Source organism: Aquarana catesbeiana, linkage group LG04 (assembly GCF_042186555.1).
Source record: "Aquarana catesbeiana isolate 2022-GZ linkage group LG04, ASM4218655v1, whole genome shotgun sequence".
Taxonomy (NCBI): Eukaryota; Metazoa; Chordata; class Amphibia; order Anura; family Ranidae; genus Aquarana; species Aquarana catesbeiana.
In genome coordinates this window covers 273,048,561-273,072,161 of record NC_133327.1, presented here as the reverse complement: position 1 = coordinate 273,072,161, position 23,601 = coordinate 273,048,561, and the positions used below count along the sequence as shown (strand labels likewise).

Sequence of the window (23,601 nt, the reverse complement as noted above, 5' to 3'; positions counted from 1 at the left end):
CCCTGGTAACATGATCGACTCCCAGCGCTAACTTCTGGGTAGAGGAGAGACAGCCGTCACCACCTAGACAATGCAGATGTCATCAACGATCTCTCTTCTCTAGGGTTAGACTGGACTAATACTTTAAAAGAGAAGCATGGCAAAAGCTTGTTTGGCCATACTTCTTTTGGGTCAAAGGAGCACACTTATTTCTGCAATCCTGTGACCCAGATTCAGTCGACAGTGGGCTAAAGCCAACATCCAGAACCTGTGCCGGCCCTGCAGAGAGCCCAACAATAATGTCGGATCTACCCAGATTCATGATTGGGCAGCTGGGATCAGCCTCTCAGCATGCTGATGGGAGCTTGAGGCAGCTGCTCCCACCCCCTCCACAGCCTGACGCTCCAGTGAGCACTGGAGAGGCAGAGCACAGTACCAGTGACTAACAGACACAGCTATGTGCATAGTAAAGACCGAGAACTGAGTGATCAACAGTCATGTGACCGCTCAGTTCTAAGTCTTAAAGCTGGCGGGGACAGCTGTATCATTGGACCTATGCTGCAGTCATATAGGTGACTTTAGCATGCACATAAGACAGGGCCACGCTTGGCACAATCACGATGACCCATATTTGGATTCCATTTACCAGCAAAGACAGGGTTCAAAGATGAGCCACCAGAGCCCCATAGTTATTTACACTTTGGTTTTATGGTCAGGACTGCAATTATCAGACTTTAGGAGATATCTCTTCCCAATTTTGAAGACAAAATAATAAGACTCCAACAAAGTAAACAAAGATAAATTAGAGGACAAACCTAAATACTTTTAAATGCAAGCCTGAGCCAGCATAATTTGAGACTTAATAGTTCAGTAGCCCATTCTGAACTGGGTATCTTTTAAACCAAATGTGAAAAAATAGGATTTTTAAAACAGCTTACCTGTAAAATCCTTTTCTTGGAGTACATCATAGGACACAGAGGCTCAAGTAATTACTTGGTGGGTTATGGGCCTACCTTCAGGTGTTGACACTGGTATAACCAATACAGGAAATTGACTCCCCTATATAACCCCTCCTCCTTCCAGGAGCCCTCAGTTTTTGTAGCCAAGCAATACGAGTATACCCTCACCCCATAAAACAGAGGGGCGGGAGCTCTGTGTCCTATGATGTACTCCAAGAAAAGGATTTTTACAGGTAAGCTGTTTTAAAAATCCTATTTTCTTTTTCGTACATCATAGGACACAGGGCCTCAAGTAATTACTTGGTGGGATGTCCCATAGCAATGCTACGTGAGGGGAGGGAGACACAACCCATAGGGCACCCCCAGACCTTGAGGAATTATATTGCTGCCTGCAGCACACTGCGCCCAAAGGCAATATCCTCATTCCATCTTACATCTACTTGATAAAACTTTGTAAATGTATGTACTGAAGACCAAGTTGCGGCCTTGCAAATCTGAGACATGGAGGCCTGGTGATGCACTGCCCAAGAAGCACCAACCGTTCTGGTAGAGTGCACCTTAACTTGAAAAGGGGGAATCTTTTCCCTTAAATCATAAGTTTAAATTATAACTTGCCGAATCCACTTAGCCACAGTGGATGTTGACGCTGCCTGTCCTTTCTTAGGACCCTCTGGCAGAATAAATAAGACAGTCTTACGAATCCGAGCAGTTTTCTTTAAATAGATCTTCACTGCTCTCGCCACATCAAGACAATGTAGTGACTTTTCTTCCTTGGAAGATGGTTTTGGAAAAAAATGATGGCAGGACAATATCTTCATTCAGATGAAAACCTGAAACCACTTTTGGCAAAAAAACCTGGACGAGGGCGTAACACCACTCTGTCCTCATGAATAATCAAAAATGGCTCTTTACAGGAAAGAGCAGCCAATTCTGAAACCCTCCTTGCTGAGGATATAGCAAACAAAAATATCAGCTTCCTAGTCAGAAGGACTAAGGGAATATGCTGTAATGGTTCGAATGGCGGTTTTTGTAACACTGACAAAACTAAATTCAAGTCCCAAGGGCTTAAGGGTGATTTAACTGGTGGATTAATCCACATCACTCATTGCATGAAACCCCAGACTAAAGAATGCGTAGCAAGTGGTCTTTGAAATAAAACTGATAAGGCTGAGACTTGGCCCTTAATAGTACTCAGGGCCAACTTCATCTCTATGCCTACTTGTAGAAAGGCAAGAAATTCTGCCTTTAATATATCTCCGAAGGTGCCAACCCTTGGATTCACACCAGGAAACATAAGCTTTCCAGACTCTATAATATATAGCTCTAGAAGCTGGCTTCCTAGCATTAAAGTATTAATAACTGCCCTGGAATGCCCACATCTTTTCAGAATGTGGGTCTCAATAGCCAGGCCGTTAAATTTAGCATTCGTAAAGTAGGATGGAATATCGGCCCCTGTGAGAACAGGTCTGGCCTTAGTGGAAGGGACCACAGATCCTCCACTGCCATCTTTACAACCTCTGCATACCATGACCTTCTGGGCCATGCTGGTTCTGCCAGAATTACTGGTTTTCTTTCCAGCTTGAGCCTGCAAAGAAGTGGAGGCAGTAACTGAATAGAGGGAAATGCATAGATCAGTAAAAGCTGATCCCACAGTATCACCAACGCATCTGTTCTGCATGTGAATGGATCCTTTGTTGTGGACACAAAGTTGACCAACTTTATGTTGCACTGGATGCTAGAAGATCTACATCCGGAGTCCCTCATCCTTGACAAACAGCCCGAAACATGACAGGGTGAATAGACCATTCCTCTGGGAATAATCTGCTGGCGGCACATGTAGTGTGTGTGCCAATTCTCTATTCCCGGAATGAAGACTGCCGATGGGCACGGAATATTTCTTCCTGCCCAAGTTAGAATATGGTTCACTTCTCTCTGCACCGAGAGATTCTTGGTGCCCCTTTTGGTGATTGATATAGGCTACAGCCGTGGCATTGACGGATTGGATCCTGTCGGGACAATCCCTTAACCTGGAAGTTAAGGCTTTTAGAGCCAGACGCACTGCCCGAATCTCTAGGGTGTTGATGGGCAAGGCTCTTTCGGTTCTTGAACACTGTCCTTGGACAGTTGTCTTCTCTGTCATTACCACTTTCCAGATAAGTGGTCTGAAGGATTTACCATTTAGGACATTCTTTAGTAACCACCAATTGAGGCTTTGGGACACCTTTGGGGACAGCCGCATTGGCAAGTCCAAAGCTTGGATTGTTTTGTTCCAAGCAAATGGAATACTGTTTTGCAACAGTATCGAATGGAACTGGGCAAAGGGAACTGCTTTGAATGAAGCCTTTCTAACAACCTCATGCAAAGGCGAATGGAGGGACCTCCTTTTGACCTGACCATCCACACCAACTCTTTTATGGAGTAGTGTTTTTTTTTTCTTCTTTCTTTTCTGGGCAAGAAGACCCTTTTTCTGGGCTGTATCTATGATCAGACCCAAATACTGCAGCCCTCTTTTAGCAATTTTAATGGAGACTTTACTAGGGTGAGAACGCAACCCAGATCTTTCCAGGTAACTGGTTGTAATGCGTACACCTTACGCCGAACAGCGATTGTCTATTAGCAATAGATCGTCTAGGTATGCCAAGACTGTTTAAGCCCTGTGCCCTTGACCTGGCTACAGGTGGGGCTAGCACTTTTGTGAACATTCAAGGTGCTGTAGCTAGCCCGAAGAGCAAGGCTATAAACTGAAATGCTGCTGTTCTACTTCGAACCGCAGAAACCTTTGGTGAGCGGGAAATATATGGACATGCAGATATGTATACCTGATGCCGATAGACGCCAGAAGTTTTCCTCCTTGCAAGATAGAAACTACTGACTTGATCGACTCCATAGAAAAGGAGCGGATCTTCAAGAACTGATTTAGATTCTTTCAGATCTAAAATGGATCTGTTGAATTTCTGCGTGGCTCTGTACATGTACAGGAAACACATGAAAAAGGCAGTGAAGATTCCAAAGAACCTAAGAAAAAAACAGAACTATCAGCTGACTCTACTAGAGGTAGCTTGAAAGAGGCACAAATCATCTCTGTAAGAGGTTTGTACCAGCAATTTCTCAGATTGCGAGGCTGAAAAAAAGTTCAACTCTAGTTGTCTCCTCTGCAGAGGAGTACTCGGTTTGCCTTTCTTCCCGATTACCTGAGGGTAATCCTTCATCCTCCATCTACTGTTCCCTTGATAAGGGATCTCAGGGGGGGAGGGGGATCTAACGTTTCCCATCCTTGGATAGCGGATGCGATTAAAGTCGCTAATTTTCCTTCTAGGCCCTGCAGGGCGGAGGAAAAACGCATTTTCAATCATGTATACAGGGGCTGAATATTTTATCCTCTTAGGCTCAGTTTCAACTATTGCAACCCCAAAGTTGCGTGATTTTACCGTGATCTTTTGCCGCTGAGAATATGTCGGGGCGCTATTTTGATGCAACAGGAAACAATGCCTGTGTATTCTAGAGGTCTTTGGACCTCAAGTCGCATCAAAGTGGTACCAAAGTAGTGCAGAGACTACCTTGAAGTCGCACAGATCTGAACAGTGCTCCTTGGAAATCATGCCCTAGAGTCTGGCGGTGAAGGCTGTCACCGCTGCCTAGAGGCAGCTGCCCCTGCGCAGGGGAAGGAATTCGTTTAAGTGACTTGTCTAAGGTCAGAAGGAGCCAATGTGAGGACGAGGTCCCACGTCTTTCAGGAAGCCTCCCATGGCTACGCTGGCCATCAGAGTAGTTAACCTGAGGAGTGGCTCCTTAACTAGTGAACGCCGACATGTGGATCTGAACCCATGTCTGTCAGGAAGTCTCCCATGGCTGCACTGGCCGTCAGAGTACTTAACCTGTGAGCTGTTGTGGCTTCACTTTAAATAAAAGGACATTTATACCTTCTTTTGGACAAAAGAGCTTTACTGCTAGAAATCATTTGGATGTATTTCACCAAACCTTCCCCAAAGAAAAGGGAAACTAGTCAGACACCCTTTTTTGCAAGATGCTTCGGCTGACCAACCCTTCTAACCACAGGGTCCTAAGCATGAGTTTTAGCACAAGCGCAAGGCGAGACGCCTGGTGGGTAGGGTCTTTTATGGCATCTATGGCAAAACATGGCGCCATTGGTAGGAGGATTTTAACCAAAAAAATGCCGACTCCTTATTTGTTGGATGCTTAACCACTTCAGCCCCGGAAGGATTTACCCCCTTCCTGACCAGAGCACTTTTTACAATTCGGCACTGCGTCGCTTTAACGGCTAATTGCGCGGTCATGCAATGCTGTACCCAAACGAAATTTGCATCCTTTTCTTCCCACAAATAGAGCTTTCTTTTGATGGTATTTGATCACCTCTGCCGTTTTTTTTTTTGCGCTATACACGGAAAAAGACCGAAAATTTTGAAAAAAAATGATATTTTCTACTTTTTGTTCTAAAAAAAATCCAATAAACTCAATTTTAGTCATACATTTAGGCCAAAATGTATTCGGCCACATGTCTTTGGTAGAAAAAATGTCAATAAGTGTATATTTATTGGTTTGCGCAAAAGTTATAGCGCCTACAAACTAGGGTACATTTTCTGGAATTTACACAGCCTTTAATGCCTATGTCGTTTCTTGAGGTGCTAAAATGGCAGGGCAGTACAAAACCCCCACAAATGACCCCATTTTGGAAAGTAGACACCCCAAGGAATTTGCTGAGAGGCATGTTGAGCCCATTGAATATTTATTTTTTTTGTCCCAAGTGATTGAATAATGACAAAAAAAAAAAAAAAAAAAATTTACAAAAAGTTGTCACTAAATGATATATTGCTCACAAAGGCCATGGGCATATGTGGAATTGCACCCCAAAATACATTCAGCTGCTTCTCCTGAGTACGGGGATACCACATGTGTGGGACTTTTTGGGAGCCTAGCCGCGTACGGGGCCCCGAAAACCAATCACCGCCTTCAGGATTTCTAAGGGCATACATTTTTGATTTCACTCCTCACTACCTATCACAGTTTTGAAGGCCATAAAATGCCAAGATGGCACAAACCCCCCCCCAAATGACCCCATTTTGGAAAGTAGACACCCCAAGCTATTTGCTGAGAGGCATGGTGAGTATTTTGCAGCTCTCATTTGTTTTTGAAAATGAAGAAAGACCAGAAAAAAAATTTTTTTTTTTCTTTTTTCAATTTTCAAAACTTTGTGACAAAAAGTGAGGTCTGCAAAATACTCACTATACCTCTCAAATAGCTTGGGGTGTCTACTTTCCAAAATTGGGTCATTTGGGGGGGGTTTTGTGCCACCTGGGCATTCCATGGCCTATGAAACTGTGATAGGCAGTGAAGAGTGAAATCAAAAATTTACGCCCTTAGAAAGCCTGAAGGCGGTGCTTGGTTTTCGGGGTCCCGTGCTCGGCTAGGCTCCCAAAAAGTCCCACACATGTGGTATCCCCGTACTCAGGAGAAGCAACAGAATTTATTTGGGGGTGTAATTTCACAAATCCCCATGGCATATTTGAGTAATATAACATTTAGTGACAACTTTGTGCAAAAAAAAAAAAAAAAAAATTTGTCTCTTTGCCGCAACTTGTGTCACAATATAAAATATTCCATGGACTCGACATGACTCTCAGCAAATAGCTTGGGGTGTCTACTTTCCAAAATGGGGTCATTTGGGGGGCTTTTTGAACTGTCCTGGCATTTTATGCACAACATTTAGAAGCTTATGTCACACATCACCCACTCTTCTAACCACTTGAAGACAAAGCCCTTTCTGACACTTTTTGATTACATGAAAAAATTATTTTTTTTTGCAAGAAAATTACTTTGAACCCCCAAACATTATATATTATTTTAAAGCAAATGTCCTACAGATTAAAATGGTGGGTGTTTCTTTTTTTTTTTCACACAGTAATTGCGCAGCGATTTTTCAAACGCATTTTTTGTGGAAAAAACACACTTTTAAATTTTAATGCACTAAAACACACTATATTGCCCAAATGTTTGATGAAATAAAAAAGATGATCTTAGGCCGAGTACATGGATACCAAACATGACATGCTTTAAAATTGCGCACAAACGTGCAGTGGCAACAAAATTAATACATTTTTAAAAGCCTTTAAAAGCCTTTAAAAGGCTTTACAGGTTACCACTTTAGATTTACAGAGGAGGTCTACTGCTAAAATTACTGCCCTCGATCTGACCTTCGCGGTGATACCTCACATGCATGGTGCAATTGCTGTTTACATTTGACGCCAGACCAACGCTTGCGTTCGCCTTAGCGCGAGAGCAGGGGGGAGAGGGGTGCTTTTTTTTTTTTTTTTTTCTTTATTATTTTTTTGCTTTTTTATCTTATTTTTAAACTTTTCCTTTCATTTTTTTTTTTTAAATCATTTTTATTGTTATCTCAGGGAATGTAAATATCCACTATGATAGCAATAGGTAGTGACAGGTACTCTTTTTTGAAAAAATTGGGGTCTATTAGACCCTAGATCTCTCCTCTGCCCTCAAAGCATCTGATGACACCAAGATCGGTGTGATAAAATGCTTCCCCAATTTCCCAATGGCGCTATTTACATCCAGCGAAATCTAGTCATAAAATGCTCGTAGCTTCCGGTTTCTTAGGCCATAGAGATGTTTGGAGCCACTCTGGTCTCTGATCAGCTCTATGGTCAGCTGGCTGAATCACCGGCTGCATTCTCAGGTTCCCTGTTGAGACAGGAGAGCCAGAGAAAAACACGGAAGACGGTGGGGGGGGGGCTAATTAGCCGCTAGGATTGCTTTTACATGAAAGCCGACCGCTGGCTAAAAAGAATGATACCAAGATGATACCTAAACCTGCAGGCATCATTCTGGTATAACCACTCAAAGTCGTGAATGGCGTACCTGAAGACAAAAAAATGGTTAACAATAAAGCACAGTAAACGGTAAAGTATAAAAAATTGCATACCTGAAAAGCAAACATGATAAAACATAATAACAATAAAACATTGCAGAATAGAATACAGTAAAAAAGAGCAGAACAATAGAGAGAGAATAGAGAGAGAACAATGAAACGACAACTATTTTTTTTTATTTAATATATTTTTTTGTGGTTTTTTTTTTTTTTTTTTTTACACTTTTTTTTGTAACTGTAACTTTTATAACTGTAACCGGTTCCAGGTTCGGGTCTCTCAAAATGCGATGGCATCTTGGGAGACCCTGTGATAGTGTGCCTAGTCTGTGCAATGCTGTACCCTACGCTAATACTCAACTAGTGAATGGTAGCGTTCAAAACATTCACCAATGCAAAGACCAGGATTATCAGGACAGGAAGGACAATAATAGCGGGTGTCACGTCTATATCCGCGCTTGCTGCAGACACAACATCTTTTTTGGGGGGGTTCGTTGGGTAGGGGTACTCAGGAGGACATATAAAATGCCTCTCATGCAGCCGACTGCATTTGGTTGGGGATGTGAATGGGGGAAGTACGGGCGCTGCAGAAGCGGTGGGTTCCCAATTAGGATTGGCGAATGCAGCAGGAAGGGCATTATGGGCACGACAGGCCTATGTTTGTCTTTTTGGTGGCAGCGGGACACTACTTGTGCTTGCCACCTCACCAGCTTGAACTGCACTTATGGGACTCGCCACGTCACCAAGTGTTACTGCAGTGCTGGTTTGACTACGACCGGGGTGTACTAGGCCGCTGGTGCTTGCCAGTTCACCAAAACGCTACAAAAAAAAGTGACGGTGATCGATCGATACTGCACTTGGGTGGGCTGGGCTGGGCCGGGTGGAGGGGCAAAACGCAGGTGCTAGCAGGTATCTGGGCTGATCCCGCTAACACTGCATTTTTGGGAACCCTAAACTGCTGGGGACGCTAGTATAGATCTGATCGGATCAGATATTGATCCGATCAGATACTATACCACTAAGGGAGGCGTATGCTGCGTGCGTGGGTGTTAGCGGTACTGGCGCTAATCTGACACTGCCTGGGGCTGGTGCTTGCCAGTTCACCAAAATGCTACCAAGAAAGAAGAAGTTTAGTGTGCCTGGCATGTTCTACTGTGTTGTGTGCGAGTGTTGGTGCACTTACATGTCGTCTCTCCTCGGCGCTGGAACGGAAACTGCCCAGCCGAGGAGAGATGACATCACATCCTCTGCCTCTGTGTACTATACAGAGGCAGGGGATGTTTCTTATTGGCTGGGAGCGATCGCGAGGGGGGGGCACGATCGGATGGTCTCCCCCTCGTCTCTCATCGCTCCCAACCAAATGCCGACCGCCGATGGCACCGGGGGGGGGGGGGGTCCGACCCCCCGCCCGCGGGAAGGCAATCACGTACCAGGTACGTGATTTTGCCTGCCCGTGCCGCTCTGCTCACGTATATAGACGTGAGGCGGTCGGCAAGTGGTTAAGCAATTATGCATCTTTATTGATGCTGGAAATCGCAGCGTCTACTGCTGGTACTTTGCAACCTTTGTGAATTTTTCCCCCACGATAGAGAACTGAGAAACTCTTTGGAGGGAAAAATTGCTTTTCCAATGCGATTAAAGCCTCTAATCTTCCTTCTAAGACCAACAGGGCAGAGGAGAATGCATCTTCAGTCACATACACAGGGGCTGAAGTGTGAGAAGCAGTTGCACCACCAATTGCTTCCAATGACTCACCCTGGCTTGCCATGTCAGGTCTCTCCGGAGAGGATGACAGTGTGGAGGCATGACTGGAGGTTCCCAGCACCTGGGGGTGGAATCCTTGGTACCTTTGTGGTACACTGGAAATCAAATGTGCTAAGCACAACAGCAGAGGCACTTTAACAAATTATGGTATTTGCTGAACAATAGCTTTAGTAAAAGAAAACAATGTCACCATAAGGATCAGCCTTTGATGCTGAGTACCATAATATTTCCTGTGCTGGAAATGCCTGTTTACACACCTTTACATGCCCAGCGCTCCTGTGTCTCTTAGTGTGACAGACTTCTGTCTTCAGCATATGAACTGAGAGTGTCTGTGTTAAACCTCAGGTGAGAACCTGATTACACATAAGTGTCAGCTGTTACCGCACCTCTCCAGGAGGAGAGGGGAATTTTTATCAGCAGTGTTCGTTAGGCTCCTAGTTTTAAAGGAAGGTTTCACTTTATACAAAAAAAAAAAAAATGCAAATGGCTGGTTTTGTAGGTTTATAAACTACTGCTGTAACCCCTTTAGATCCCTCAAAAGAGGAACACCATCTGTACAATTAAGAACTCCCCTATGGCTGCAGGGACCACACCCGCTGCTATAGCCAGACACAGAGCTGCTGAAAAAGGCATCGTACTAGGTAAGTGTAATATACTCCCTCTAGGAGACATTTTAAGGCATACAGTTATACATTTTATATATGTATTTTTTTGAGAAAAAGGCATAGGTAGACTTTTTATAGTTCCTAGGCTTCTCCCCTTACCTTATCCTCGCTGCAGGATACTGCTGATTTAACAGACAGATCCAACTTTCACCCATCACGGCGGGCAGCGTAGTTAAACCTTCAAAGACTGGGGCCATTTTTAATAGGGGTTCCGCTCCTTTGGACCTGTATAGCACCCCTCAGGAACAACTTTAGGTAATATGAAAAACCAAAAAGAGTCCTGGTTCCTAGGGTCCAGCTCTCAAAGAGAAGCTTACAGGCAAAACCTCGTTCTTCAATGCGAGGCCCAGGTACCATCCTATGGCCTCAGTGGCGAGGATGGATCCGGTTGTGGAGTTTTTAAATCCAGCATGGATCCCTCCCTGGAGCTCCTCAGAGCACATCTTCACTCGTGACAACACCTTAGACACTGGCGAAAAAACTGAGGACTCCTGGAAGGAGGAGGGGTTATATAGGGGAGTCAGCTTCCTGTATTGGTTATACCAGTGTCAACACCTGAAGGTAGGCCCATAACCCACCAATTACTTACTTGAGGCTCTGTGTCCTATGATGTACGATAAAGAAAGTTACATTTACAATCAACCCGTCGAGATCCGGTCAGTCGGTCACCAGCCCCGCACTTACCCTCCATCTAGGTCGGAGACAGCACTTTTTCCGGGCGGCGGCTTCACCCTGTGTCTCCTCCCTCCCCCTCCTTGGCCAATAGGAACGCTTCTCCTCTCAGCCAATAAGGTGACGGGTCTCAGGACCCGCTTCCTGATTGGCCGGGAGGAGAATCAGGAAGACAAAGCAAATATTAATTTGCTATTGTCACACACACAGGGTGGGCTCGGGCGCAGTACTCTGCACCTCGAAGCATACCATTTTTTTAAGCCAATTAGAGCCTTAGGCTCTAATCGCATGCTTTTAAAAAAACAAACAAAAAAAAAAAAAAAAAAAACTTATTGGAATCCATGCAACCAGGCCCCTGCATGTAGATTAGAGGCTGGGCACATGAATTAGGGGGCAGCACCCCATATGGATGGGCCACTTTGGTTTACAAATGCCTACATAGTACAAGACACAACCTTCTAAACTAACAACTGCAATGACCTGAACAGCTACTGAATTCCAGTGCATCTAAACCAAAGATCACATTTTAGGTTCTATGCACACTAGTGTTTTTTTAAGCTCCTAGAAGCTATTAGCATTATTTTCATTGCTCCTTGAAGCTAAATAGTGTTAGCCTAAAGTAGTGTGCATTGACATATAGGATATTTGTTTAAACTTCAGCGTCTAGGAGCAGAAAAAAAAAAAAAAAAGTTTTTTGTAGGGTTTCTTGGAGCTAAACACTCCTAAACGCTCCTAATAGCGTTTGAGCTTTCTCCCCCCCCCCCCCCCCTTACCACAAAAATGTTAATAAAACGCTGACGCTCCCAAAATGCTACAAAAAAAAGCTATAACCGGCATTTATCCAGTGTTTTTTTCCAGATTTTTTAAGCTTAAAAAAATGCTAGTGTGCATGGAGCCTTACAGGCATTATTCCACACTTACAAATAATGTACATATGCAGCAATTTCCAACCAATTCCTGGATTACCAGGAATAAAACACAAGGTGAATGCAAATGGGCACAAAGATACCCAATCACACAGCAAATCGATCCATAATCTGTGATGTTTTGGCCCTGGTATGGCCCAATTCTTTTTCTTTAATAACTGGTGTAGTGGGACTGCTAAAATGAGGCATTGGACTGAATGATCAAGGAAGGGGGGAGGGGTTTCTAAACATGCCTGCCTAGAACCCCTCGTCACCTGCTTCAGTAAAGACAAAGAAAGATCTAAATGCAAGGTCTGATTGTGCCAAGTACACCAACAGTGTTTCAGTTTTCCGCCTTAATTATGTTTTTTTAAGGGTGAACTCCAGAAAATCAACGGTTTTCTAAAATATGCTAGGTTAGTTTGGATTAGGTCCAATGTGGCACATACCACCCCATGCACCTAACTCTTCTTTACAATTGACATTATTACTGAACACACGAGTATAGTTATCGCCATACTTTCCGTACTCCAATGCTGAACCCTCCAGTCTCTGCTCCAGCAGCTGCAGAGTCACATGCAGCCAACCCCTACCGTCTTCCTGTCCGATCACAAGGTGCTTTTGTATTTCGTGACTGGGTACACATATTACAAATCTTTTGTGAACGGACAGTAGAGGAGAGGGCAGGCAGTGCTTCTACTGTGAGAAGGCAGAGAATGGTGCTCAGCAAAACTGTCAGTTGCAAATAAAAGTCATCTAAAAGTCATCTACCAAAAATGACATGCACTTCATTGGACTTAACCCATAGTAAGCCAGCACATTTTAGAAAGTGGCTAATTCCTGAAGTTCAGCTGCCAACATCAAATTAAATTTTACTACCCAGAGTTAAACAAGGAACATATTAAAACAATAAAATGCAATATATTAGCAAGAGTTAATGCTAGCGAGTTGTTTTGGCTCAAATACAATACTGAGTGAGTAAATTATCTAGAATTACACAAAGGAACAAACTACAAAAGTAATGCCTGAATGTAGAGGTCGACCGATATATCGGCCGATATTTGGCTTTTTTTACTTAATCGGCATTGGCCGATTGTGCTGATAAAAAAAGCCGATTATACCTTCAGCGGGACTTGCAAATTACTTCTGTAATAGAAGTCAATGCAAGTTTTCTGAAGTTTTCTTCTCTCCTCCTCTGGGCAGCCTGCCAAGTCTGATAAGAAGATACATTTGTATCTCTTTCAGGTTCTTTTATCAATAGACTGAACTCTGTGGAGAAGTTCTCAGTTTAACCCTTTAAAGACTAAATCTTTTCTGACACTTGTTGCTTACAAGTAAAAATCCTGTATTTTCTGCTAGAAAATCACTTAGAACCCCCAAACATTATATATATATTTTTTTAGCAGAGACCCTAGGGAACAAAATAGCGGTTGTTGCAATATTTTATGTCACACGCTATTTGCGCAGTGGTCTTTCAAACGCAATTTTTTTTGAAAAAATACACTAATGAAATAAAAAAAAAAAAAAAAAAAAGCAGTAAAGTTAGCCCATTTTTTTTCGTCCAAAAGTTTTGATTACCTGTTTTTGTGTATTTAATATTTAAGATAGTGATTTTTTTTTTTTAATCTAAATTATACATACAAGTGAACTGATTGGAGGTTTGTTTTGTTTAATAAATGTTGAAATATAAAAAATTTTCTGTATCACTTATTACTTAAGGCTGCTTTCACACTGGAGCGGGCATGCGTTGACGGTAAAACGCTGTTAGTTTTAGCGTCGCTTTACCGTCATTTTAGCGGCGCTATTCGGCTGCTAGCGGGGCGCTTATAACCCAGCTAGCGGCCGAAGAAGGGGTTAAATGCGCCCCTGGAGCGCTGCTGCCGAAACGCTTTGCAGGCGCTTCGGCAGCGGTGCGCATTCATTTCAATGGGCAGGAGTGGTGGAGGAGCGGTATACATCGCTCCAAAGATGCCGCTTGCAGGACTTTTTTTTTTTTAACATCCTGCCAGCGCATCGTCTCAGTGTGAAAGCACTCGAGCTTTCACATAGACTGCAGGGGAGCCGTTTTACAGGCGCTATTTTTAGCCCAAAAGCGCCTGAAAAACGCCCCAGTGTGAAAGGGGTCTAACTGTTAGATTTTATGCGATGAAGGGAAAAAAAAAAAAAGAAATCGGCCTAATATATCGGCCCAAAAAAATCGGCATCATATATCGGCCACCGCGATTTCTAAATATCGGCTTTGGCATCGGCCAGAGAAAAACCCATATCGGTCGACCTCTACCTGAATGTATAAAAAGTAAATTTTAAGTAAAATAAGTGTTAAAATATGGTAAGCTGTAAGTATAAAAGGATGGATAAACGCAAACAAAACTAACAGATGGAAGCCCTGTTATTGCCAAATCCCAGAACACTACACATATGTCCACACACTGTGCTAAGCAACATGTACCTTATAACTCCCAGCTAAACCAGGGAGTTTGTAAAATCATGCCTGAAATGTGGATACCACATGCGAAACTATACTGTTCAGGCATCTGCCCAGTTAATGCAAAAGGCACATCAGATTAAATTTAGATGTATAGTTAACCACTTGCCGACCAGACTTTCTGGCACTTAAAAGCAGTATTTTTTGCTAGAAAATTACTTAGAGCCCCAAACATGATACCTATTTTGCAAATGCAATACGTTTGTAAAAAATACTTTAAGGAATTACAAAAAAAAACAAAAACACACACAAACAATATTTACCCCAATTTCTTGTAAAATGTGAAAGCTGATGTTACGCTGAGTAAATAGTTATCCAACATGTCTCGCTTTAAAAACGTTTGTGGAATGATAAACTAGGCTACTTAATCTCCATAGGCAACGCTTTAAATGCCTTTACAGGTTACCCGTTTAGACAGAGAAGATCTCGTGCTAGAATTATTGCTGTTGCTCTAACATTTGCGGCAATACCTTACATGTGCGGTGCGAACACATTTTACATATGCGTGCACGACTTATGCATTGGCTTTTGCGCATAAGCACTGAGGGATTGGGGTGCTTTACATATAGTTACATAGTAGGCGAGGTTGAAAAAAAAAAAAAGAGACAAGTCCAACCTATGTGTGTGATTTTATGTCAGTACTACATTGTATATTCCTGTATGTTGCGGTCGTTCAGGTGCTTATCTAATAGTTTTTTTTTAATTATCAATGCTCCCTGCTGAAACTACTGCCTGTGGAAGAGAAATCCACATCCTTACCGCTCTTAAAGTAAAGAACCCTCTACACATTTTTTCCTTCTAATTTTAGTGAATGGCCCTGTGTCTTATTAAAATTCCCTTTCGCATAAAAGTTCACTCCCTATTGTGGGGTCACCAGTACAGTATTTGTACATTGAAATCATATCCCTTCTCAAGCATCTCTTCTCCAGAGGGAACAAGTTCAGTGCTTGTAACCTTTCCTCATAACCAATGTTCTCCAGTCCCTTTATTAGTTTTGTTGCCCTTCTCTGGACTCTCTCCAGTTCCAGCACATCCTCCCTGAGGACTGGTGCCCAGAACTGGACAGCATGCTCCAGGTGCGGCCGGACCAGAGTCTTGTAGAGTGGGAGTGCTGACCCTGTCATCTACTAGGACCCCCAGGTCCTTTCACATCCTATATTCCCCCAGAAGTTCTCCCCCCCCAGTGAGTAGATTGCATTCATATTTTTGCCACCCAAAGGCATTATTTTTCATTAAACCTCATTTGTCATGTAGTTGCTCACCCCACTAATTTGTTCAGATCTTCTTGCAAGGTTTCTAATCCCACGGAGAAGTTATTGCCCTGCTTAGCTTAGTATCATCCGCAAATACGGAGATTGAGCTGTTTAGCCCATCCTCCAGGTCGTTTATGAATAAACTAAATAGAAATGGTCCCAGGACAGAACCCTGGGGGACCCCACTTTCCATCTCAGACCATACCGAGTACTCCCCATTTATCACTATCCTCTGAACTCACCCCTGTAGCCAGTTTTCAATCCATGTACTCACCCTTTGGTCCATGCCAATGGACCTTACTTTTTACAGTAAACATTTATGGGGAACTATAGCAAATGCTTTTGCAAAATCCAGATACACCACATCTACGGGCCTTCCTTTATCTAGATGGCAGCTCACCTTTTCGTAAAGGTTATTAGATTGGTTTGGAAGAACGATTCTTCATGAATCCATGCTGATTACGTCTAATGATACCATTGTCATTACTAAACTCTTGTATATAGGCCCTTATCATCCCCCTTCCCCAAAGAGCTTGCATACAACTGTTAGGCTAACTGGTCTAATTCCCAGGGAGGTATCTTGGCCCTTTTTTTTTTAAATATTGGTGCTACAATGGCTTTTCTCCAATCAGCTGGTACCATTCCAGTCAGTAGACTGTTTGTAAAAATTAGGAACAAATGGTCTGACAATAACTTGACAGAGTTCCTCAAGAACCCTCGGGTGCAAACCATCTGGCCTCGGTGACTTATTAATGTTAAGTTTTTCAAGTCTATTTCTAATTCTGTCCTCTGTTAACCATGAGAGTGCTTCCTGTGACGTGTCATGAGGATAAACATTGCAGTTTTAGTTAGTGAAGCCCCAGCCCCCCCAATTCCCTCGTGAAGACTGAGGAGAATAATAAATTCAATACCTTTGCCATCTCTCCATCCTTAGCAACCAGATTCCCTTCAACACTCTTTATGGGACCAATATGATCTGACCTCCCTTTCTATTTATGTACTTAAAGAATTTATTGGGATTTTACTTACTTTCCTCCGGTATGTGCCTTTCCTGTTCTATCTTAACCACCCTGATTGCATCCTTACAATTCTTGTTGCATTCTTTGTAAAGTTCGAATGCTGATGATCCCTCACACTTGTATTTTTTTGAAGGCCTTCTCCTTTGCTTTTATATGCATTCTTACGTTGGAGTTAAGCCACCCAGGACTTTTATTAGTTCTTTAAAATTTATTTCCCATTGGGATGCACTGGCTAATACTCTTATTTAATATGCTCTTAAAAGCATACCCATTTTTCCTCCGTGTTCTTTGTGCTTAAGATTTTATCCCATTTAGTATCTTCTAGCAAGGATCATAGTTTAGGGAAGATGGCTCTTTTGAAATTCAGTGTATTTGTAATCGCCTTATGTTTCCTATTTGTGTGATTTATACTGAAACTAAATGACCCGTGATGGCCGTTTCCTAAATTGCCCTGTAATACCACATCCGTGATCGGGTCTGTATGGTTGGTAATCAGTAGGTCTAGTAAGGCTTTGTTTCTAGTTGGTGAATTTACCACCCCATGTCCCATTTCCCTTAGGCCTGTGATATGCTATGTGTGGTAAAAGCCGTCCCTACAGGGCTGCTCATGACCACTGTGGCTGTGGAGAGAGAGGGGACGGCCTTCTATGCCAGGCACTGCAGGTTAAGAAACCAGGCAGATCAGCAATATTGCTGTGCCAAGAAAGTCAATGGATGCTGTAACGATATCACGTACGGGACATGAAAAGCTGTAGCTAGCTGCCATCTTGTGTGGAAGTAGCCATGACAGTTTGGCTAACCATGTAACCTTACAGAAAACTCTGAACTCCCTCCTCCCTTGTCTTAGGAATTCAAAGCTTTTTAAGTTCAACAGACTTGATTTGATTGTAGCCGTATTAGTGCAATTGTGACAGAGAAAATTGAGTACTGTCCGTGATACTTTATTTGCACTAACATACAATTTGTCAGGACAAGCTTTCGGGGTATGTCCCCTTCTTTAAGGTCCAAGCAGTACTGATTCACAAATTTTTAATCAGAATGTTAAAGAAGAAGAAAAAAAAAAAAAAAAAGAGAAAACCAAACACATACAAATCAATGGTAATAAAGATAGCAGCAGAGTTAGTGAGATAAGACAGAGGGAGAGCTAGGGGGGAATGCAGGGGGGGATGCTAGTCACAGAGCGGTCGTAAAACTTTAGCATAATGTGTAAGGAAACCAATATCTAAATTCAGGCCATTATTCTTCGTGTCAAAAAGAAGTATCATTCTTAGTTCAAACGTTTTCCTTTCCTGGATAGTTCTGAAATTCCTTTTAAGAACTAAGACATTGAGGTCTTCTATAGTGTGGGCCGGTTGTGAGAAATGATGTCCCTCAGGTGTGCATAAACTGTCTTCTTTATGTTCTTTGATGGTATGTCTGTGCAAATTCATCCTCGCTTGCAACTTCTGTCCTGTTTCACCAACATAAGATCCTTTGCTGCACCTTTTGCATTGGATGAGGTACACAACATTACTTGAGGTACAGCTGTAAGATCCCATGATATTGAAGGTCCCATTTGTGTGTGTGTAACACTTTTGGATAGATTTATCTGGTTGCATAGTTTGCAGCGTTTTTTATTGCAGGGTTTGCTACCATTATCTGTGACTTCATAATCAGAGTGATATTTCCTGCTGATTAGTTTGTGTCTGAGGTTGGGTGGTTGTCTGAAAGCCAATAATGGGGGTTGTTGGAATATTCCTTTCAGAGTTTCAACCTCTGTTATAACGGGTTGTAAATCTTTGATTATCTTTTTGATCCCTTCAAGTGCTGGGTTGTATGTGGTGATTAGAGGTACTTGGTTATTTGTTTTTTTCTCTGTGTATTGGAGGAGATTTTCTCTTTGGGTTTTCAAGGCTGTGTTTATGCTGTTGTTGATGGTTTTGTCTTTGTAACCCTTCTTATGGAAGGAGTCTGCCAGTGTTCTGAGATGTTTATCTCTGTCTTCTGGGTCTGTCTTCCTAGAAGACAGAGATAAACATCTCAGAACACTGGCAGACTCCTTCCATAAGAAGGGTTACAAAGACAAAACCATCAACATAAACACAGCCTTGAAAACCCAAAGAGAAAATCTCCTCCAATACACAGAGAAAAAAAACAAATGAAACTCTGAAAGGAATATTCCAACAACCCCCATTATTGGCTTTCAGACAACCACCCAACCTCAGACACAAACTAATCAGCAGGAAATATCACTCTGATTATGAAGTCACAAATCATGGTAGCAAACCCTGCAATAAAAAACGCTGCAAACTATGCAACCAGATAAATCTATCCAAAAGTGTAACACACACACAAATGGGACCTTCAATATCATGGGATCTTACAGCTGTACCTCAAGTAATGTTGTGTACCTCATCCAATGCAAAAGGTGCAGCAAAGGATCTTATGTTGGTGAAACAGGACAGAAGTTGCAAGCGAGGATGAATTTGCACAGACATACCATCAAAGAACATAAAGAAGACAGTTTATGCACACCTGAGGGACATCATTTCTCACAACCGGCCCACACTATAGAAGACCTCTGTCTTAGTTCTTAAAAGGAATTTCAGAACTATCCAGGAAAGGAAAACGTTTGAACTAAGAATGATACTTCTTTTTGACACGAAGAATAATGGCCTGAATTTAGATATTGGTTTCCTTACACATTATGCTAAAGTTTTACGACCGCTCTGTGACTAGCATCCCCCGCTGCATTCCCCCCTAGCTCTCCCTCTGCCTTATCTCACTAACTCTGCTGCTATCTTTATTACCATTGATTTGTATGTGTTTGGTTTTCTCTTTTTTTTTTTTTTTTCTTCTTCTTTAACATTCTGCTTAAAAATTTGTGAATCAGTACTGCTTGGACCTTGAAGAAGGGGACATACCTCGAAAGCTTGTCCTGAAAAATTGTATGTTAGTGCAAATAAAAAAAGTATCACGGACAGTACTCAATTTTCTAAGTTCAACAGAAAAGGTCATCTCAACAGACAAAACAGAACCAGATTAGGTCAGTAGAAAACATTTGTTGTAAGGGCAGTGTTCAGGCCTGTCGTAAAACTGTCACCCTCCCCATTCAGAGACCTAACAGGCCCTGGTTGTAAATGGTCTGAATACACCTCCAACTTATAAGTCTGAAATTTCAGCATGTGCCCTAACTTCTGACTTAGTAATAGCACAGCCATAATCTGGACATATTTAGTTTCCTCAGATAATATGGAACGTTTCAAGTCCAGACACCCCTATGTCAGGTCATATGGGAAACCCCTGGGACCACTTATTCCTTCAAAGCAGGCTATACATTATAGATATGGCATGTTTAGACTTGTTTTGAAGGAAATCTCAAGTTGAATAATAATATGGATATTGGGAGTCTGTAAACACTATAGATGCAGATATATGAATAAGTATTACAAAATCTACCTGGGACGTGGTCATGAGTGTAGACACCTTCCAGCAACCAACCCCTAAACAAGATGACCAGACGATTGGTTACTGGTCACTGTCAACACCCCCTCTGATTTGACAGAAAAGAGGAGATGCCAAGACAATGGGCAGTTCTCCTTTTACCATCCAAGAAGAAACATCTGCCAAGTCGAGAACAGATTACCTAGCTCATCGATTGAACTCTGATCAACCCTCGGACATTAATTGCAAGTATTCTTTCTTCCCAATTCTACCTTATTGCCTTGTGGCTGTATATTGTCTTTATCTTTGAAACATCTTTTTTCTGTAATTATTTTATTTGCACCAACCTTGACCTTTTCATAATAAACTCTTATGTTGAAAAGTGTTAACCTTGTCTCTAAAGCTCTTAATGCAAGCTATAAACGAACCTGCCTCTTGAAGGGCGCTACTGTTGTAGAGTAAGACTCTGAGCAGACCTGTCTGTGGTGGCGGTGTGTGTGGCAGACGCTTATTCTAAAATTATAATTGGTATTGCTAAAATTACGAGTCTCCCCCGGCTCGGTCTTTTAAAACGGGGGTGGTGGCAGTTAAAGGGTTAATTGTGTAATTAGCCCAGTGACAATCACTCTCAGGTTGCTCGCACCTAGATTGTGGTCCTGCAAGCTGGAAAATCTTTGTGCTGGGCGCAGCTGAGAGTGGCATTGTTACGTGAGTGACAGCGTGGTGTGAGGTTGGCCGGTCCTTCGTTGCAAGTTAGCGAGGAGGGCTGGGATCTGACACCCACGTTTGTCACAGATGCAGTCTCCGTAACCAAACCAAAAGCAAGGCCACAAAGGTGAAGTCTGCCCATATGGCCCTGTAGGTACAACAGAGTGCCCTGGAGGGAGTCAATGCAGGCACAGTGGTGCCAAACATTTCAGCACCCGAGCAAGAAATGCAACAATTTAAAATTTGAACTAGCGCTCACAGTCCCAAGCCGCAACCACTTGCAGGATAGTGGCTGGCAAGCAGCATTCCCCTCACCACTTGGGCATAGGTTTTAAAAGGCTTCCACCCTGCACGTATCACTGGCAGATGCCTTCAATACAGGCAGTAGTCACAGGAAATCAAAAGCCCAAGAAGAGCTCAAGAAGCGTAAGAGGGAACCACAGTGGGTATGTTGAAGCCAGGAATCTGATAGAAGAATCACCAGGAGGAAAAAACTTCTAGTAAAGAAGCAAGTTTCTCTCTGTGGAGAGAAGGGGGTTTGTCACCATAAGACACTAGCATAAAAACTAGCTAGCCGAAAGTGATTAAATAGGGCACTTCCTTGCAGCTCTTTATACCACTATCCAATCACCCTAAGGCAGCTGCATTTAAACCATGGTAAAAGACAAAAAATCCTGTGTGCCCATACGACCAAGTAATGCTAATTTATGCCTCCTTGGGAATCGTTATCTGGCTGGATGCACACTGGTGTTGACCAAGCTGTCCATTTAGGGGTAATACATAGGCAAGATTGTCATGACACAGACAATTTTCTGTTTCAATATTTCTATTCGAGTTTAACAAGTAGCCAACGTGCAATAGTTGCGCCCACGCAGGGGCTAGCATTGACAGTTATCACACAAGTTAACCAAAAAACTGCCAAAAGAGGCAATGTAAACAAAAAGGAGGAAATGCGAATCACCACAGCAGAAGAAGATAGGCCTGTTTCATAAGGCCACCAGGGGTCCAAAGAAGGTTCCCCAAACCAGTGGGGTATCCCCTGGTCCCACCAATACCCATACAGTGGTGCCATATACAGAACTCTGGAGAAAGTGAAGCCGAAAGGTGGTGCTAAAGAAAGAGGGAGTGCGCACCTGACAGGAAAGGAGCCAAGAAAGGCTAAGGGAAGCAAGAAAGGAGGATCAGAGATAGAAAGAAGGGGAAACGGTAAGGGCTTGGTAGCATCAGGACTGTCTGTCATAGGCGACCTAAGCTGGCTGGGAGGAGGGGGGAGAAGCATATGACAGCCATAGTCCCCAAACTTTAAAGGAACTTTGCATGGGAGTCATTGCGGATGCTGGACATAGGTTTGTTAAGCATCAACGTGGTCATGCAATCTCTCACCCCCTAGAAGGGGACAGATGTTTTTTTTCTGGCTTGGGCAAGTTTTCTTTTGGCTGACAAAAATAAGTAATTAGCGAGTTTCCGCTGATGGGCAAATAGGCCCTGGGACAGGACAATGCCACAAGGCAAACTTGGCTTCTTTTGGTATAGGGAGGTGAAACAAAGTAAATAAGAGGCCAAATACACGGGACCAGAAACTAAAATTAGTTTAGGGCATGTCCACCATGTATGTACTACATCACCCCGATGGCCACAGCCCCAAAAACAGTGCTCATTGGAGGACTGATTGGCATGGGCAATGTGGGTCGGGAACCCAACACCAACGTAAAAGCACCTTATATGCTGCCTAAAGTGGCGGTGTTAAATGAGCATTTGGCCACAGAGGACCAGTCCCAGCTCCAGTCAGCTAACTATCTCAGTTGCCAAGTCTCGTTACCACTGAGCTACATAGGTGAGAGGAGGGGAAGAGGGAAGGTTATTCAAAAAAGCATGGATAAGGCCCGGGGATCCTGGAGAGTGCTGGCAGATACGTTCAAAAGTAGTTTTTTGGAATGGATACGTAGCAGTTCTGCGCAGTGAGGCAAGCCAATGCTGAAGCTGGAGGTAGCGTAGGAACTCCATCTCTGGGATATTATGGGACTCCCGAAGTGAGGCCCACAAGGGGAACGATCTGGTGGTAAGAAAGTGTTGGATCTGTGTGAACCCATTAGCAACCCACCAGGAGAATGGGGGGGTGGCGGGATGGTAAAAAGAGTGACAAAAACGGGGACAAAAGGCTGGCAGAGTACCGCACGGAATCCCAAACTTGTAGGCTATGATGCATAAGTGGGCAAAGATTATGAGGGTGCCAGAGGAGGGATGGCCTGGTGATTGGAGCGCAGTAGGGCAGTTCCAGGAGAACATCTACCGAGGCATGAAGTGGGAATTATTGGGCAATCTGGGCCAGATATTTAGCGATGTTCGAACCCCCAGACACCCCTGTAGCCTATGCATCAAGAGGGTCGCTTTGGAGATCCTAGCACGTTTGTTAGCCCAAATGAACCTCAAAATTCTATTCTGGAGCAGGCAAAAATGTGGCAGAACCTGCACCGGAAGGGTACGAAAGTAAAATAAAATTTTGGGCAAAATGGTAATTTTTACAGAGTTCGTCCGGCCAATCCAGGACAAGTGTAGGACACAATTTTCATAATTCAAAGGGAGCTATCTGGTCACAGACAACCTTATTGATGCAGATGAGGAAACTGGTAGGGCAGTCCTCCTCATGACCTTGCCTAAAGCACTTGTAGGTAACAAACGGTGCTGTAGTGCAGAAACCATGGGGGCTCTGCTTGTGAAAGTGTTATGGTCTCTTGAAATGAAAGAAAACTATGAAGCCTCTAGGATACCGGGCTCAGGCTGTACATGAAGCCTCAATGTCCACCCAAGAGTAAAGCTGACCACTTTCTAAAAAGGACAGTTGCCCTTCAAGCCAAGAGTCACAGATCAGAA

General features: G+C 43.1%; 1 protein-coding gene across 3 annotated transcripts in view; it reads right to left on the bottom strand.

Annotated features, from left to right (window-relative positions):
• The window catches only part of DVL3 (dishevelled segment polarity protein 3), a 226,181-nt gene that overhangs the window by 107,441 nt on the left and 95,139 nt on the right, over positions 1 to 23,601 (bottom strand). The gene's annotated exons all lie outside the window — the stretch shown is intronic.